Consider the following 16,995-nt stretch of genomic DNA (forward strand, 5'->3'; position numbering starts at 1 on the left):
TCCTTTTTTGCTTCGGTCTCCTCTCCTCTCTAAAAGTTTTCTCATACCCATCCTTCTTTCTCTCCAATGACAGGCCTCATTCGATCCTATACCTGCCTTCACCTGTATAATGACATCATCCTACATATATATATATGTACCATGCACAGCACAGTGCTCGCCAAGGCCAGTCCCCTGGGGCTGTTTTTACAATGGTTGAGAACTGCCACGTCGGTGCTGGGAATAGAAGCCAGCTCCTCTGGGACAGCCACGGAGCTATCTCTTCAGCCCTGATAATCACACTTCTGACTTCATTGACAATAACAGAAGCCAAAAGACAGCAGCATCACACCTTTGACACAACATAGGGGAAAACTCTAGAATGAGCTTCTAGTTGAGAGACTTGATTGGCAGCAGACACGGGAATATAGAACTGTTCGAGGCTTTAGGGGAGCGTTAGACATACACAGAACAATAATTTAAAAAGTAACCTGAGCCCCTTTCAAGTAAGGCCAATGTCTAGATGACCTCAAAGGCATTTTCTATTCATCACCATCTTTTCTACGGGCCAATTTCCTTATTGCTCCTCATGCCTGGTTTTTGTTGTTGTTGTAAGCTAGACATTTAAACATTGTAACTGTAGCAACTCTTCCCCACCCCAGAGTCTGTTCCTTCACTTGTTATAGTTACAGGTTTGCTTGATGTCTTTTCTGGACTAATTTTTAAACTACATATTGTAGTGTCCTGTACGTTCCCTGGAGTCTCTGTCCTGTTGGCTGAATGGATCAGCTGGTGACTAAACCGGCTTCCTTGAACCTTTGCGACAATGTATAAAGCCTGACGAAGAGGAGAAGAACATTTTCATGGTACTGCTTCCAAACCGTGTGTTTCCTGTGGGGCTGGTGTGCTCAGAGAGATACATCAAAACCATCTGCCACACCCTGGCTCAGGAACTCTGCCCGCGGCAGAGTCTCAGGCAGTAGCCATGATGGAGAAAAGCTGATAAACAGTGAGTTGTTTTTTATACGTGTGGAACAATTGTGGCGTGTTGTATTCTGTACTCTGTGAGCCTCAAACAAGGTGATGTGGACATGGGGTCTGGAGAGAGGACAAGGAATTAAGAGCTTTTACAGCTCTTGCAGGGGACCTGAGTTTGGTTCCCAGTATCCATGCCTGGTGGCTCACAACTGCCTAGAATTCTAGCTCAGGGAGATCTGAAGCTCTCCTCTAGGTTCTCTGGGCATCTGAACTTATATCACACACACTCACACACACATACACACACACACACATACACACACTCACACACACACACTCACTCACTCATACACACATACACACATACACACTCACATACACACGCACACATACACACGCACACATACACACACATACATACACACATACATACACATATACACACTCACACACACATACACACATACACACACTCACACACATACACACACTTACACATATACACACACATACACACGCACGCATGCACGCACGCACATGTAAAACTTTGCAGAAAGAACACAGATTTTTTCCCCCTCTCTTTATTCTCTGAATCAGTTAGCGTGACCTAAAATTTTTCTCTAATGAGTGTTCATTTTACCATATTTTAAAAATTAATCAGCCGTCTACTAGTCCCAATGGCCTCAGATTTCAAGATTTTTATGATCTCTGAACTAAAAAAAAAAAACAAAAAAACAAAACAAAACAAAAAAACACCTATTACCCTGATAGTCATGAAGTTATTAAAAATCATTCTGTTGGAGGAATAACAGAAAGTGTTAATATGAAAGAAGTTTCAATATTGCAATTTTTATAATAGAAAAGGAGAAAGGAAGAAACAGGCCGGTTTGATGTTATGTCATCTCTATACAAGAACACATTATGCAGTTCAAAATACTCATCTTCCTGTCCCAGCCTCCAGAGAGTCTCAGTCCTGAGACAGTTCCCTGGTAGGTGAGCTGAAGCTGCACGCCCGGGGCGGTGGGCAGTGCTCCCAGCAGGCAATGCTCCCAGCGGGCAGTGCTCCCAGCGGGCAGGCAGAAGGATGAGGAACTCACAACTAACCAGGCTGCAAGGTGAGGTAAAACGAGAAGAATGGGGAGGGGGACTTTGGGAAGATGACTTAGTGAGGAAAATAGCTGAGTGCCTGCAGTCAGGCATGACAACCTGAGTTCAGTCTTTAGCATCCATGAAATAACAACAAACCGGGGTGTGTGCACTAGCCCTAGTGCTGGGGTAAAAAGACAGGCAGACCCCAGAGCTCTGACAGCCGGGCTAACAAGCTGTGAAAGACTCCACTTCAAAAATGAGGCTGAGCGCGATCAAGGAAGACACCCCACATTGATCTCTGCCCACCCTACCCTCACTGACACACATGTGTTTACTGCCCCCACCCCCAGCCAACAACAACAAGGAAAATAGTCTTCCTGGACCAAAGAGATTAAACAATCGGGTTTTTAAAAACATGTGGCTATTTCTGCTCTTTTCAGGGCTGATATAAGACATGGAACCCACAATCCCAAAGGCTGATACTCAGCTGGTTTCTTTGCTGCCTGCTTTCTTCCACCTAGCCTTTCCCGCTGATGCTAGTATTTCTGGATCCACAAAGGTCAGCTCTACCAGCTACTTGGTACATTTGCGAAAGAATAAAGTCTTTGTGTCCTCCTGCCTCTGCCTCTTCAGCGTATCTTACTGGCCTCTGTTAGCATAACCAGCTAGGAATAGACCTTTGGAATATCTCTTGTGCCATTCTCAACACGTATCACAAGTTGTATTTTTGACTTAATAAAAACAATCAAATAAACCAAAACTTCCAAACAACGACCACAACCACCACCAAGAAAAATCTTAAAAACTCGACAATAACCGCAACAAAAAAAAAATTCATAGCTTTTAGGAGAAAGAAAAAATATTTCTTTTTCAGTTAAAGAACAAATATGTCGTGTGTGTGTTTGCACGCATGTGCGCACGTGTGTACATGTGCTATGGCATACAAATGGAGTTCAGAGAGCAACTTATGGGAGTCAGTTCTCTCCTTCCTGTGGGTTCCAGAGATCAACATCAGTCCATCCAATCGGTCTTGCTGCCCTAACATGGAGTTATCTCTCAAGGTCGTGGGTTTTTTTTTTTTTCCTTTTAAGACAGGGTCTTAAGACAGGTTTTATAATGTAGGTCTGGCTTCCTAGAACTCACTATGTAGACCAGGCTAAGCTCCAATTCACAGAGATTCATCTGGCTTTGCCTCCCAAGTTCTGGGATTAAAAGAATACACCACCATGCTTGGTTTGGAAACATTTCTTATTCACGATGCAAAGAAAAAGGGACGAAACCTATCTTACTACATTAAACACTCAAGAAGAACTGGTTCATCCAGGACGTCTGTAAAGACAGTAAAGAGCACGTCACAGAGCAGGGGCAAGTGAGGAACCTGGAATTGGGCAGTCGTCCTAGCAAGTAACAACCAAGTTAACTGACAAAGCAGTGACCCGCCTTAGATCTGAAAGAAGAGTGAGGTCGCCTGGCAAACCATAGCCTCCCTGCCCCAGACAGAGAGACAGGGAGGGGAAAAACAAAACAAAGCAAAACAAAACAAAACAAAACAAAACAAAACAAAACAAAACAAAACAAAACAAAACCACGGTGGAAACTCCTGTGGGAACCGTGCTGGCACAGCATGTAAGAGTATTAAGCCAGTCGCAATAGTAAAAAACACCGTCTGAGTCTACTGAGATGAAGGCATTAGTCTAGGGGCAAAAGAGATGGCTCAGTGGTTAAGAGCATTGGCTGCTCTTGCAGAGGACCCAGGCTTAACTTCTAGCACCCACATGGCTGCTCCCAGTATCTCTAACTCCAGTTCCAAAGGGATCCTCCTCAGGTACTGCATACACATGGTAAACACATGCAAGCCAACACTAAAATAAAACAAAAATATATTAAAAAAATTTAAAGGGGGCTGGAGAGATGGCTCAGAGGTTAAGGGCCCTTAACTCTTCCACAGAACCTGGGTTCGATTCCCAGCACCTACATGGCAGCTCACAACTTCCCGTAACTCCAGTTCTAGGGGATCCAACACCCTCATGGATTGCAGGCAAAACACCAATGCAGGTAAAAAAAAAATTTTTTTTAAACAGTTTAAAAGAAGTTAATCAGAATCAGATACAGGAAGTCTAATTCTGGTTTTCAGAGGCGAAGGGGAGGGGAGGAGGCAGTAAGCCATGCTGCCTAATGGGCTTAGAGTTTCAGGTTTACAAGATGAAAAGACACACAGAGGTGGATGGGTCTGATGGCTGTGAACTTAAAACCTACGTAACTTAAAAAAGATTAAGAATCGAGAATGGTGACTCAATTTTATTTTTTTAAAAATATTTATTTATTATAGATAAGTATACTGTAGCTGTCTTCAGACACACCAGAAGGGGGCATCAGATCTCCTTACAGATGGTTGTGAGCCACCATGTGGTTGCTGGGATTTGAACTCAGGACCTCGGGAAGAGCAGCCAGTGCTCTTGACCACTGAGCCATCTCTCCAGCCCGTGACTCAATTTTATAATTTTAGCACATAGGAGTCTGAGGGCAACCTAGGCTACCTAGTGAGTTCTAAGCTAGCCTGAGCTACATGCCCTGTCTTAATCTCCCCTTTCCCTCCAAAATACTATCAGAACTGGTGGTGGGGTTGGGGGCAGTGAGATGGCTCAGTGGGTAAAGACGCTGGCTGCCAAGCCTGGCCTGAGTTTGGTTCCAGAGACCCACGTGGTGGAAGAAGACAGTAACACCTCCAAGTCGTCCTCTGGCCTCTACACGTGTGCTGTGGCCTCTACATGCATGACGTGGCTTTGATATGTGTGCTGTGGCCTCTACATGTGTGACGTGGCTTTGATATGTGTGCTGTGGCCTCTACATGTATGAAATGACCTCTATATGTGTGACATGACCACTACATGTATTACGTGACCTCTACATGTATGCTGTGGTTCTACATGTGTGCTGTGGCCTCTACATATGTGTTGTGGCCTCTACATGTGTGACGTGGCACATGTACCCACCACCATGTAAACATAGGTAATGTGCTTTTAAAAAGATTTTGTTTTGGGCTGGAGAGTTGGCTCAGTGGTTAAGAGCACCGACTGCTCTTCCAGAGGTCCTGAGTTCAATTCCTAGCAACCACCTGGTGGCTCACAACCATCTGTAATGGGATCTGATGCCTTCTTCTGGGGTGTCTGAAGACAGCTACAGTGTACTCATATATAATAAATAAAAATCTTTAAAAAAAGATTTTGTTTTATTTTGCTTTGTTTGGGTACTTTTTGTCTTATTGGTCTTTTTGCTTGTTTGTTTTGTTTTTTTCTTTTTGGTGGTGTTTTGGGTGTGTTTGTGGGCATAAAGTTGAGTGGTTAGAAAGGTGGGACAATCTGGGGGGAATTGAGGAAAGAACATCAAAATATATATTGGATGAAAACATTTAGGAAGTGGGGGGAGGCTGGATAGATGGCTCAGCTGCTCTTCCAAAGGTCCTGGGTTCTATTCCTAGCACCATATGGTGGCTCAGAGCCATCCATTCCCAGCTCCAGTCCCAGGGGATCTATTGCCCTCTTGTGGCCCCCACAGGCACTGCACATACACAGCACAGATGTTAGGTAAAACATTCCTACACACGAAATACAAAATAAAGAAGAATAAAAGGGGTGTGCTCCAAAAGTCTGAGTTGAGCTAAATCACATTCAGAATAAAATTTCAAAAAGAAAAACCTCAAACAAACAAGTTGGTTATTTAAAAAAAAAAGATTGGAGCTGCAGCAGCACAGCCTAGTGGTAGAGCGATTGCTTGACTTGTGAGAGGTCCTGGGTTCATTTCCCAGCACCGCTATGCAAAAAAAAAAAAAAGTAAATTTTATATGTTTTACCTCTATAAAAATTATATATACTGCTTAAATTGACAAGACTCTTGGCTGAGGGAGGGAAAGAAAACAAAATTACAAGATAAAATATCTACCTGGAGTCCACATTGCACATTCCTCACAGACTGAGAAGACTAAGGGGATATGGATATTACAGACAACTTTATGCCCACCAACTTGAGAGCCTCCATGAAACAAGCCAATGCCACGAAAGACACAACTTGCCAAAGTTCTCACCAGAAGAAATAGACCATCTGGAAAGGCCTATATCTGCTGGAGACTTCAAATAGGAATAATCAATTTCCTTCCAAAACAGAACACCAGAACCAGATGGATTCACGAGTGAACTCACCAAACATTAAAGGAAGAAAGAAATAGATGATGTCTTCACCATCTATCCCAGAACACAGAAGTATAAGAAACCATACTAACTTATTCTATGACTACCATTTCACTGCTATTAGGCACAAAGGTATTAATAAAACTTAATTAAGGTCGTAGACAAAAACATCACAGTAAAATGTTGCAATTCAAATACACTTTATAAAAAATTATATATACATCAAAGGAAACCTTTCTCAGGTTTGCAAGAGTGCTTCAACATTCAAAGAAACAAACTGGACATGGAGAGATGGCTCAGTGGTTAAGAGCACTGACAGTTCTTCCAAAGATCCTGAGTTCAATTCCCAGCAACCTCATGGTGGCTCACAACCATTTGTAATGGAATCTGATGCCCTCTTCTGGTGTGTCTGAAGTCAAGCGACACTGTCTATACATACATATATGTACATCAAATAAATAAATCTTTTTTTTTAGATGGGGTAATTTCAGCTTAGAGTTTTAGAGCTTTCAGTCCATGGTTGGTCCCATTGCTCTCCAGCCTGAGGTGAAGGAGCACATGGGGGTACACATTGTGGAATGAGGAGCTCACCTCATGGCAGTGGTGAAGGAAGAGGAAGGGCTAGGCTTCCAACGTCCCCCTTCAGGGAAGGACATGACTTCTGCTAGGCCTCTCCCACCAAAGGTCCTACCACTTCCCCATGGCACCATCCTGAGAACCACACTTGATGTGTGGACATTTAGAGGTGTTCAAGATCCAAACTCTATCAGTACTAACAAAGCAGTTAGCATAATACAGTGTGGTGGGCTGATGCCAAGCTCGATGACCTAGATTTGATCCCCAGATCAAATGATGGAAGGAAAGAACCAACTCTCAGAAGTTGTCTTCACACACACGCACACATGCCTTTAAAATTAAAAAATGAAGACTCCTGGCAAACTAGAAACAGAGAGGACATCCTTAACCTGTAAATAACATCTCCAATAAATGTGTGCGTAATAGCGAACTTAACAGTAAGATGCTTGAAGCTTTCCCGCAAGATCAAGAAAAATAATTAACTCCCTCAGCACAGCGTTTTGACACCAGACTGGAAATCCTACTTAATGCAGCCCAGGACAAGGAAATGATATAATGTGGATAGGGAAGAGAGAAAGAACACTACTTCTGTTCTTGATGATATGATTGTCTGCGTAGAAAATTCATGCTTGCATGTATTAAATTTTGAATTCAGATGTACTTCTACATGTGTGTTGCTTTTTTATTTCTGTGACAAGGCCAGGATGACCAAGGCAACGTTTAAAAGAGAGTTTAAGTGGGCTTATGGCTCCAGGGGGCTAGAGTCTCAGAAGGTGGAGAGAAGGCAGGGCAACAGGTACTTCGAGCAGCAGCTGAGAGCTCACATCTTGATACACAAATAAGAAACAGAGAGGAAAACACACTGGAGATTGTGGGAGGCTTCTGAAGCCTCAGAGCCTGCTCCTGTGACTCACCTCCTCTAGCCAGGCCACACCCATTAATCCTTCCTAAACAGTTCCTCCAACGGAGGATCAAATATCCATAGATCTGAGCCTATAAAGATCATTCTTATTCAAGCCACCACCACATACATGACCAAACAAACGCAAGCAGCACAGGGGAACAAGGACAGTCATCAACACATTGTGCTGGAACTGGCCATCCACACAGGGCGAAAAGGACTAAAGCATAGCTTACACTTTTCACAAAAAACAGCTCAAAACACATCTTAAGACTAAGTGTAAAATACAAAACTCTAAAACTCCCAGAAGGCAGCTCAGGGCAGCCTAAGACGGTTTAGGTATGGTGATGACATTTTAGATACAACACCAAAGACATAATCCATGGAAGAAACAATTGATTGGGCAGCTCGACTTCATTAAAATTGAAAACTTCTGTCCTATAAGGCAATGTCAAAAGGATAAGACAAGCCACAGAATGAGAGAAGTCGTTGTAAAAGCCACATTTAATAAAGTACTGTTATCCAAAATATATAATCTTTAAGATTTGGCAATAAAAATAAAATCAAGAAACCAATTAAAACAAGCAACAGACACATTAACGAAATACAAACAAGAGACACACCCACACAAGGAAACGCCAAGTAAGAACACGGGAAGTCCTCCACATTAGGGAACAGCAGTAAGTTGCTACTGACCTGGAGGACACACCTGTTGGCATCTCCCAAACCTGCAACACTGACACCATCAGATGCTGGTGATGGTGTGAAGCAAGGGGAGCTCTCTTCCTTTGCTCGTGAGTGTGCACATGGTTCAGCCAAGGACTAATGTACCAATAAAAAGAGAAATCAGAAATAACTAAACATACGTCAATCATGGTAGAAGAATTTATAGCATAATTAGACAATTAGAATATCACAGAGCAGATGACATTGGATACACTGCAACGATGTACCATACCATGGATCTCTCTCCCGCCCCTCCTCTCTCCCTCCCCCTCCCCCTCCCCCTCCCCCTCCCCCTCCCTTCTCCCTCTCCCTTTCCCTCCCCTCTCTCTGTCTGTCTGTCTGTCTGTCTCTCTCTGTCTCTGTCTCTCTCTCCTTCTGTCTCTCTCTCTCTCTCTGTCTCTGTCTCTCTGTCTCTCTCCTCTCTGTGTATGTTCCAATTGCATTAATATTTTCTTTAAAACTGGACCACAAAGCAAACCACACCAACTGGAGATGGCCCAACTATACAGCAAAGCAAGGTGGGACCTTCAGGAAAGTCAGTCTAGAGCTGTGACTGGGAAGGGGAGGGCTGGGGAGGAAGAAATGAGGCTGGGAGACTCCACAGGGAGACTCCTGGCAGTAAATGCTCTATTCCTTGACTCGGCCACTGGTTATCAGCGTTTATTTTGGGACTCTTCAGGTTAGTGTTCATCTGGGTTTGATATGTTTTTCTGTCTGTACTCTATTTCCACAAGGTTATAAAACAAGGTTCATTAAGAAACAGGTACCCATCCTTCAAAGAAACAAACATGACAGAGCTGGTCTCAAGTCTGGGCCTGAGTCATGGAGAGGGGATCCTCACTTAGTGGCCCAGGGATAAGTCATATTTCTGCTCCATGGAGGGTGGGCCTGCAGGAAAGGGAGGGGTTTCTTTAGCTACAATAAAATAGAGTTAGTGGCACGATTCCATGATTGGTTGGGGTCAAAAGTGGAGTTGGGAGCAGGTTAAGCACTCATCCCAGACCTGCCCAATGGTAGGTGGGCTGGCTTCATTCTAGGTGGAGAACCTTCTCTGTCTAGACTCCCCAGAATTCCGAGGAGACTGTGCCTGCCCCATTGTGATGTCACCAGTACCTGCCTCTGACCTCAGCCACCAGGACTTTCTAATATTGATCATTGATAGTGGCTGTGGGTGGTCTCCTTGAATTTCCCTTCTTCCTGGACAGAAGAACCAGGTCAAAGAGGCAGCTGCTGACTAAGAGCACCTACTAGGTGCAGCCTTGGTGAGTGGGGATCATGGAAAACTAACTAGGGATGGAGTTCAAGGCTGCCCTAGGAAGAGACAGGCCAGAGTTCCCCACTGAGAAAGAGCCAAGTGATTCCCAGGGTCTTCCACTTTGGTCCTCAGCCTGGGACATGACCATTTGTGTAAACTCAGTCCCCAGACCTTTAGCTCTCTACAGAGCTACAACTCCATGTCTGATTAGTCGGGAGACAGTATATTACTCTCTTACCTACTCAGGAAATCAAATTCCCTTCCCCTGTCAAGATGAATTAGAACAAGAAAAAGCCTGAGCCATTGACAGGAAACCAACCTTTTTTACTGGCTCTTCATTTGGCTGCTGGGGACAGGGTACCCTGGATAATGAGACTGTCCCTTTAGGATATAAATGGTGTCTTGGCTCCAAGTTGAAAATATTGTTCCTGTCAGCATCGTGAGTTCATATTCTGGGTCCTATAGGATCTGTAGCCTAACCCCTGTGACCTCTAGGCTGCTGTCTTGCAATTTTTCCCCAGGCCAGGAGGCATTAGGGACACCCTTGTATGCTTCCCCCACCTCTAAACCTAAAACCATTGGTGTGGTACTGTGAAAATCATGCAGTTAGTGGGCCTAGCCTACCTTTGTGGGTCTCTCCCTTCTTATTCTGAGCATCGCCAAGCAGTTACTTTGGCCTTGTATCGTCGTTCCTCGTTCTGGCCATCACAAGCATCCTTGACAATGAAGGTCTTTGTATGTGTAGCTCTTTGGGAGCCCAGGTGTGTGTTGCAGATGCAATGGCTTCTGGACATCAGGGGTCAGTTGCCGGGACTGACAAGGGTTACAGGACACTCTGACAGTGAAGTGGACTTCTTTGGCTGGGCTGGGAACTTTGCTTTCACTGGTTAGTGTCCCAGATTAACTAGGAGATCTTAAGAAGAGGATGTGGGCTTCATCCTCACAGCCAGAGAGAAGATTAAGTTACCAAGGTACTGTTCTAGACAATAGACATACAAATTCCTCATCCTATGAAGGTTAGTGCTAGTGATTGTGAATCAAAACCTCTGTTTTGTGACCCACCGAGGAAAGATGTGGCTTTCGGTGAACTAGTTTTTCTGGACGCTGAAGATTTTTCCTCTTCCACATACAAGCTTTATTTTAATTTCTCTTCATTGAGATTATTTGATTTATTTATTCAGTTCACATCCCAATATCAGCCCCCACTCTTCCCCCCCCTGAGATTTCTTCTTAAATATATTGTTGTTCTCCTCTACAAAGAAAATACTCTGCAATTGGTTTAGCCTGGTCTCAGTGAGGCAGATAATGTTAATCTCAGCCCATTTCCAGTAGGATCCTACAATACTGTTCTGCCCTCCCAGCCCCCAGAATAGACTGTGAATGAAGCCACCTCTCTTGCTGCTAGTGACTTTTCTATTCTCCCCCCATTCCACCCCCCTCTCCCTCCCTCCCTCCCCCATCTCTCTCCCTCTCTCTCCCTCTTCCCCTCCCATCCCCATCCTCCCCCTCCCCTCCTCTCTTGTAAAACCTACTTATGACTGAGAGAGGTGCACTAGGCATGTGTGGACTCAGAGGACACTCTGTGAAGATGTCCTACCTTTACATGGGTTCTGGGGGTGGAGCTCAGGTCTCCAGGCTTCTGTAAAGATTGTCTTCGCCCACTGAGCCATCTTGCTGGCTCCATTCTTACCTTTCATTAGGCCATTCTCTTTCCGATATCCACCTGCTGATCTACCCTGAGTGTGAAGACCAAGCCTACTTACTTACTCAGTAGGTTTCCTGGTCACACTGGAGGCCCAGTGATAATGCTTTTTCTGACACCCCCCCCTTACATAGACAAGAGAAAATAAAAACAGCCCAGCATCCCAGGCCTAGACTCTACTCCAGGTCTTTAGAGTTTGGTTCTTCTAGGGAGCTAGCCCTAGCCAGCAGCATCAGAGTCACCCCTGCTGGCCAAGGATTTAGTCTGGAGCTGCAACTGGCTGGGGTGGGAGTGTGTGTGTGTGTGTGTGTGTGTGTGTGTTGGGGGGGTGGCTGCAGTGTGTAATCTCTGACACACTGGCTAAAGGTTCCAAACTTCAGAGATCTTCTGTTACAAGGGAGAGGGAAGGAGAAGGCTTGCTCTGGTTCATAGCAGCCATTCCTCCTGCATCTGCTGAAACAATGTGGCTATGTGTTTGATTGCTTCTCATTGCTGCAAAGGAATATCTGACAGACAGGAAGGGTTTGATCCAGTTTATCATGGTAGGGAAAGCACTGTATCCAGAAAGGCTCTGTCTGTGGCCAAGGGGATGGGGTTGGGCAGGGGAGAGGGGGGCTTGCCACAGTTTGTTCACGCCCTGGTGGACCATGGAGGCGAGAACTCAGGGCAAGACAGAGATGGTAAGGGCTTTCCAGGTGCACCCTCAGCAAGCTACTTCTGCTCACTAGGCACTCTTCCAGAAGTTTCACAATGTCCCCAAATGGTGCCACCGGTTGCAGACCAAGTATTCAAGCACATAAGATGGATAGATCGTAATGGGGAGCAAATGATGGGGAGCTCTATTGGAAGACAAGGTGCTCACGGGCAGGAAAAGCAGCTGACTTAGCCAGGCTGTTTCATTTCTGCTACTGAAAATCCTTTTGCTTCTTGATATCATTCTTGATCACGCTGAATTAAGGCGAGATTTTAGCAACACAATTACGAAGACTTGCATTTGTAGTGGTTCAGAGACGACGGCACAGGTCATAAGCACACCCCAATCCACAAGAGTGACAGCATCTGTGTCTTCAGTAAACAGGCACTAAATGCCAAATCCTCCACCAGTCATTTTCACACAGCTTCACCAAGAAGCTTCTACAAGCCTGACCCTCACCTGGACGGCCGGTATTTGCCTGGCTGGGATACCCAGTCACCTCTTCTTCCACTGTATCTGCCCGGTGTCTGTAAGGATGGCATTTAATGAAGTCCTGGACCACTGCATGATCCCCTGTCATACGATTAACATTTAGCTGGGCTCCTAGCCATGGGCTATGGCTTTTTGTTTGTCTGTCTGTCTGTTTTGTTTTTTTGTTTTTTTTTTGTATGGCCTAGTAATAACAGGTTCAATGATGAGGGAGCAATGATGACAGTCAATGTTCTCAAGACACGTAATAAATCCTCATGCCCGACCCTGTAAATAATACGGTCATTGTTATTTACTCCATTTGATATGTGCAATGAGGAATTGCAGAGAGGTCAAGCCCTGTGCTTAGGTGCTCTAGCTGGGACCTGAGTTCAGACTCTAAGGATTGTTTTTTTTTTTTTTCTTTTTTGGTTTTTTGAGACAGGGGGTCTCACACTCACAGAGATCCTCCTGCCTCTGCCTCCCAAGTGCTGGGATCAAAGGTATATGCTATCGTGTTTAGCCTGGGAACTCTTATTTTTTAATATTTATTTTAAAAATTATTATTTTTACTTATGTGCATTGTTATTTTGCCTTCTTGCATATCTGTGTTGGATCCCATGTCTGAGCTGGCATTACAGATGGTTATGAGCTGCCATGTATGGGAACTGAACCCATACATTATCCTCCAGAACAGCTAGAGTTCTTAACTGCTGGGCCATCTCTCCAGCCCCAGCTGGAGAATCTTTAAACAAGATTCTTCTCCTTTTCTGGGTTGTGTCTGTACCCATAAGCCCTTATTGAGAAGCCCAGTGAGAGGGTTAGAGCAGAGAGACTTAGACCTCAGTTAGCCCAGTCCTCTTGCAGAGGGAAAACAAAGACGGAGTGAGTTACTGACCACAGGACGGCAGCAGAGGCAGGATTAGAACTCAGCACTCAGCAGCAGTAGAATCAGCAATGGTCAAAGCCCTCCTGTGCCTTGAGGGGATAAACAAATGGAAGGGTAGGAACACACCAAGATACACCTTGACAGAGCCTGTCTAGAGCAGCTCAGCCTTGAGTTCTCAGGGCGTGGCTAGGTCAGAACAGCTAGAGGGTGGAGGGTGATAGGTGGGGGGACAGGGACATGGCATGGGAAGACCTAGCACAGGTTAGCTAGGGTATTAGTGCTCCTGGCTATGAAAACCCAGGAAGACATAGTTACCTTCTTTCCCCTCCTCCTGTGTCTCCTGATCTTGTCTCACAGGCTTCCTCCGTGGTCTTTTATATTGTTAACAGCTCTGACAAATATTTCACCATTATACAACATTATTCAATAGGGGCTCCTATCCATAATAAAATGTTTACTAAATAAGTGTGCCTGAGCCCTGGCCGAGAGGAGGAGGGAGGGATGCCCTCAGTGCTTACTTTGCATAGTGGTCTTGGGGTAAACACATGGCATCAGCCCCCAATTAAAAGCCTCTTTAGCATGGTAGGCAGGTCTTTGGCAAAGCTTGAGGTCCACTCGAAGAGTGTGGTCCTGACACAATGGACCGGCCTCATCCCACTCCTGTGGGCCTCCTGGGTGGGGTTGTGGTCAATTAATAGACCTTTCTTTTGTTGAAGAAGGAGTCAGCACTGAGCCATTCCCGGATATGGTCTTAGGGTGTGGCACGGTGTTACCTTGGTGAGGTTTGAATGTCTTTCCTTGCTTCTGGCTAGCTGGGCGAGGAGGCCTCAGAGGAGAGTTTGAGGCGTGGGAGAGGGTGGGTGGACAAGGCAGCTGCCAAGGCCCAGAGAGCCTCAGTTGTTGCAAACCGCAGCCAGGGAGCGGCAGCCTTGTGCATTCGGGATGGTCATGGTTTCTGGTAACTACAGGACTTCCAGGGCAGAGCCTTGGTCTCTGCTTATCTAGTCCGGGTTCCCCCACAGGTCAAAGCAGCGTTGGGCGGGGCCAAGGTTGCCTCCTACTGGGAGGAGCCGGGATGCCACTCCCGTGGTGATGCAGAGAGGAATTTGCTGACAGTCCCTTGCTAGGTGGAGCTGGCTTTACCAGGCCGCTAAAAAGAAGGAGGAGGACCCACCCGCAATCTTCTCTCAGGTAGAGTGTTGCCTGTCACTGATTCTGGTAGCCCGAGCTCCTCGCCTGGGGTTGGCAGTGGCCGTGAGGGCGCAGATGCGGTGAGCTGCCTGGAGAAGGGATGAGATCCGGGTCTTGGACCAGGGCGGGGGCGGGGAGGGATAGCTTGCTAGAGAGCTTTCGGCAACCTGGGACTGAACTGGAGGGATGGTAGTAAGGGAGACTGCGCCACATGCGGAGCACATTGGCTGTCTCTCGGCATGTACCTAAGAAAGGGTGGGCTAAGCCGCCCACTAGGAAGGGCCTTGGCTTAGGAGACCTGTCTTAACGGGATGCAGGAATGGAGGTGGGCGGGAGGCTTGCCTGGGTGGAGGGGGAAGGGGGGAGTCCCTGCCTCTTGTCTGAGTAGGTGGAAGTTCCTTTCAGGGCAGTTCCACCCCTATCCACCCAGGGACTCCCCAAGGGCCCTGCTGCCCACGCAATGGGCTGGGTTGGGAGGAAGCGATCCACTTCGCTGTTTCTGTGACCACAGCATCACTGATGGATTGTGTGTGGGTCCGGTTCTAAGCTGCGTGAGTTTCAAGGCGGCAGGGTCCTGGGAGCGAAGTAGGTCATCTTTCTCTATTTTTAAAGACAGGATCTGCTTCCAATCTCAACTTAAAAGAAACTTTGGGTTTGGATGAAGATCTTGGGGAAACTGGGGTCCAGGGGTGCTTTGACTTGCCGGAAGTCACTTGGTAGCTACACAGAGCTGGGCTCCCCAGCACAATCTCACCGTCCCCTCCAATCCCCCCCACAGCCGAGGAATAGGGGCTTGTCTTACTCTCTAGATCCCAATCCTCTCAGCATCCCCCTCTCCTCATCCCTGGGGATACAGAGAGTTACAACTTAAGGAGGCTTGGGGAGACAGTTGTAGACACCTGCAGGGGTTGGAATCGATCAGGAAGAAACTGCTAAGAACTACTGTGTAGAAGGGGTGATGGGTCAGTTCTGTGGGTTCAGGAAAATAATGAGGTGGCTTTTAGTGGCAGAGGAAGTTTCTAGGTCTCTGTGTCATGTGCCACCTCCTTGATGGAGGCCCAAGGAAAGCCCCAAGGGGGTGAGATGGTGCTGAAGGAGGGGAACTCTTACTTCAAGAGGCCGTGGTACTTGTTCCCAGAAGGGTGATGTGGTTGTCTGTGGGGACACCTTCTCATGGCTTTCTTTCTTCTTATTGTCCTCTCTGATCACTGCACCCCCAAAGTAGACTCCATTTAATCTGCTGCCATCCTGGTTGGGTGTCTCAGGCCATCTTGTCCTTCCTCTCCCTGGGGCAAATGCCTTTTTTCTTGTGGTAACTGAGGCAGGGAGCAAGCTTTGGTATTTTAGAACCGGAATCAGCTTGTGTGCAGAGGCACAGTGGGTACAAGGGGGCGCTCTGCTTCTCCTGCCTGCACACCTTAGCACAGGCTGAAGAGCTTTTTTATTCTTTGCTTCTCCTCCACCCCCCACCCCTGCTGCCCAAGCCCTGGGAGATGAGGGTGTGAATCTCCCTTGCTGGATAGGGCTGATATGAGCAGATCCTATCGGAATGTTTGCTGGTTACTTGGTAAGGAAGTAGCTTGAAGGAGTGAGCTGAGGTCACATGATTACCTCGCCAGCATGTCCCCACAGAGGTATACTGTCTTGTGAATCCATCAGAGCCAAAGACAGATGTCTGTCCTGCCTGTGCAACTGTAAGAGCAGCTCTGAACATGAACGCAGCTGCGAACTGTAGAAAGGGGACCTGCTGTCTCTCTGAGAGCCCAACAGGACAAGAGGCTCTGACTCTGTGTATGTGGAGTAAAAGGTGTTATTATGTGCCTGGCCACTTTCCAGAGATACCCTCTGGTACAGAGTCCTTGGAGCTGGGCTGCAGAGAGGGGAACGTGCGTTGGACTGCTAGCTGGTCACTGGAATTCTCTGGGGGGTGATCTGTGGGAAAGGATGGACTCTCAAGAAAACAATATTGGATCCAGATGCTTGGGGGGGGGTGACAATATAATGCCAGAAGGACCCATCCACCTCCCCTGGCACCTCCACTGGGGCCCTTCTTCAGGAGACAGGCAGCTGTTCACAGCCTAGGAAGCACTCTCTCACCCTTGCCATGAAAGACCAGGCTTCAAAAGGTCCCATGGTAGCCCCAGGTCATGGGAGAAGAATCAGGACCGTAGAACCGAGGGCCTGTTCTGGACCAAGAACCCCTATTTGTTTGCACTCTGTCCCAAGTTACCCTACCTGACAGCTGGGTACGAAGTTACTTTCTCCAGATGGGTGGGAGGGCTTTGAAAACGAGTCAAGCATTTAATATGGAAAGAAATATTATTCTGGGATACGCTGGCCTACGTGGAAGCCATCTGTTTCCT

The 16,995-nt window shown here is 46.5% G+C and overlaps 1 protein-coding gene across 19 annotated transcripts in view; it reads left to right on the forward strand.

The window, feature by feature from the left end:
* The first annotated feature begins 8,750 nt into the window (after positions 1-8,750).
* The window catches only part of Tmem63c (transmembrane protein 63c), a 71,425-nt gene continuing 63,180 nt past the window's right edge, over positions 8,751-16,995 (forward strand). For 4 of the 19 annotated variants that reach the window (XM_017594159.3, XM_006240382.5, XM_017594161.3 and 1 more), the window contains exon 1: positions 14,327-14,632. The gene's annotated coding sequence lies outside the window, so the exon portion shown is untranslated. Of the gene's footprint in view, positions 8,952-9,541; positions 9,696-14,326; positions 14,713-15,002; positions 15,218-16,995 lie in introns of those variants that run through there. The other 15 variants (XM_063261950.1, XM_006240386.5, XR_005505527.2 and 12 more) reach the window with 12 other exon arrangements.

This window comes from Rattus norvegicus, chromosome 6 (assembly GCF_036323735.1).
Source record: "Rattus norvegicus strain BN/NHsdMcwi chromosome 6, GRCr8, whole genome shotgun sequence".
Lineage (NCBI taxonomy): Eukaryota > Metazoa > Chordata > Mammalia > Rodentia > Muridae > Rattus > Rattus norvegicus.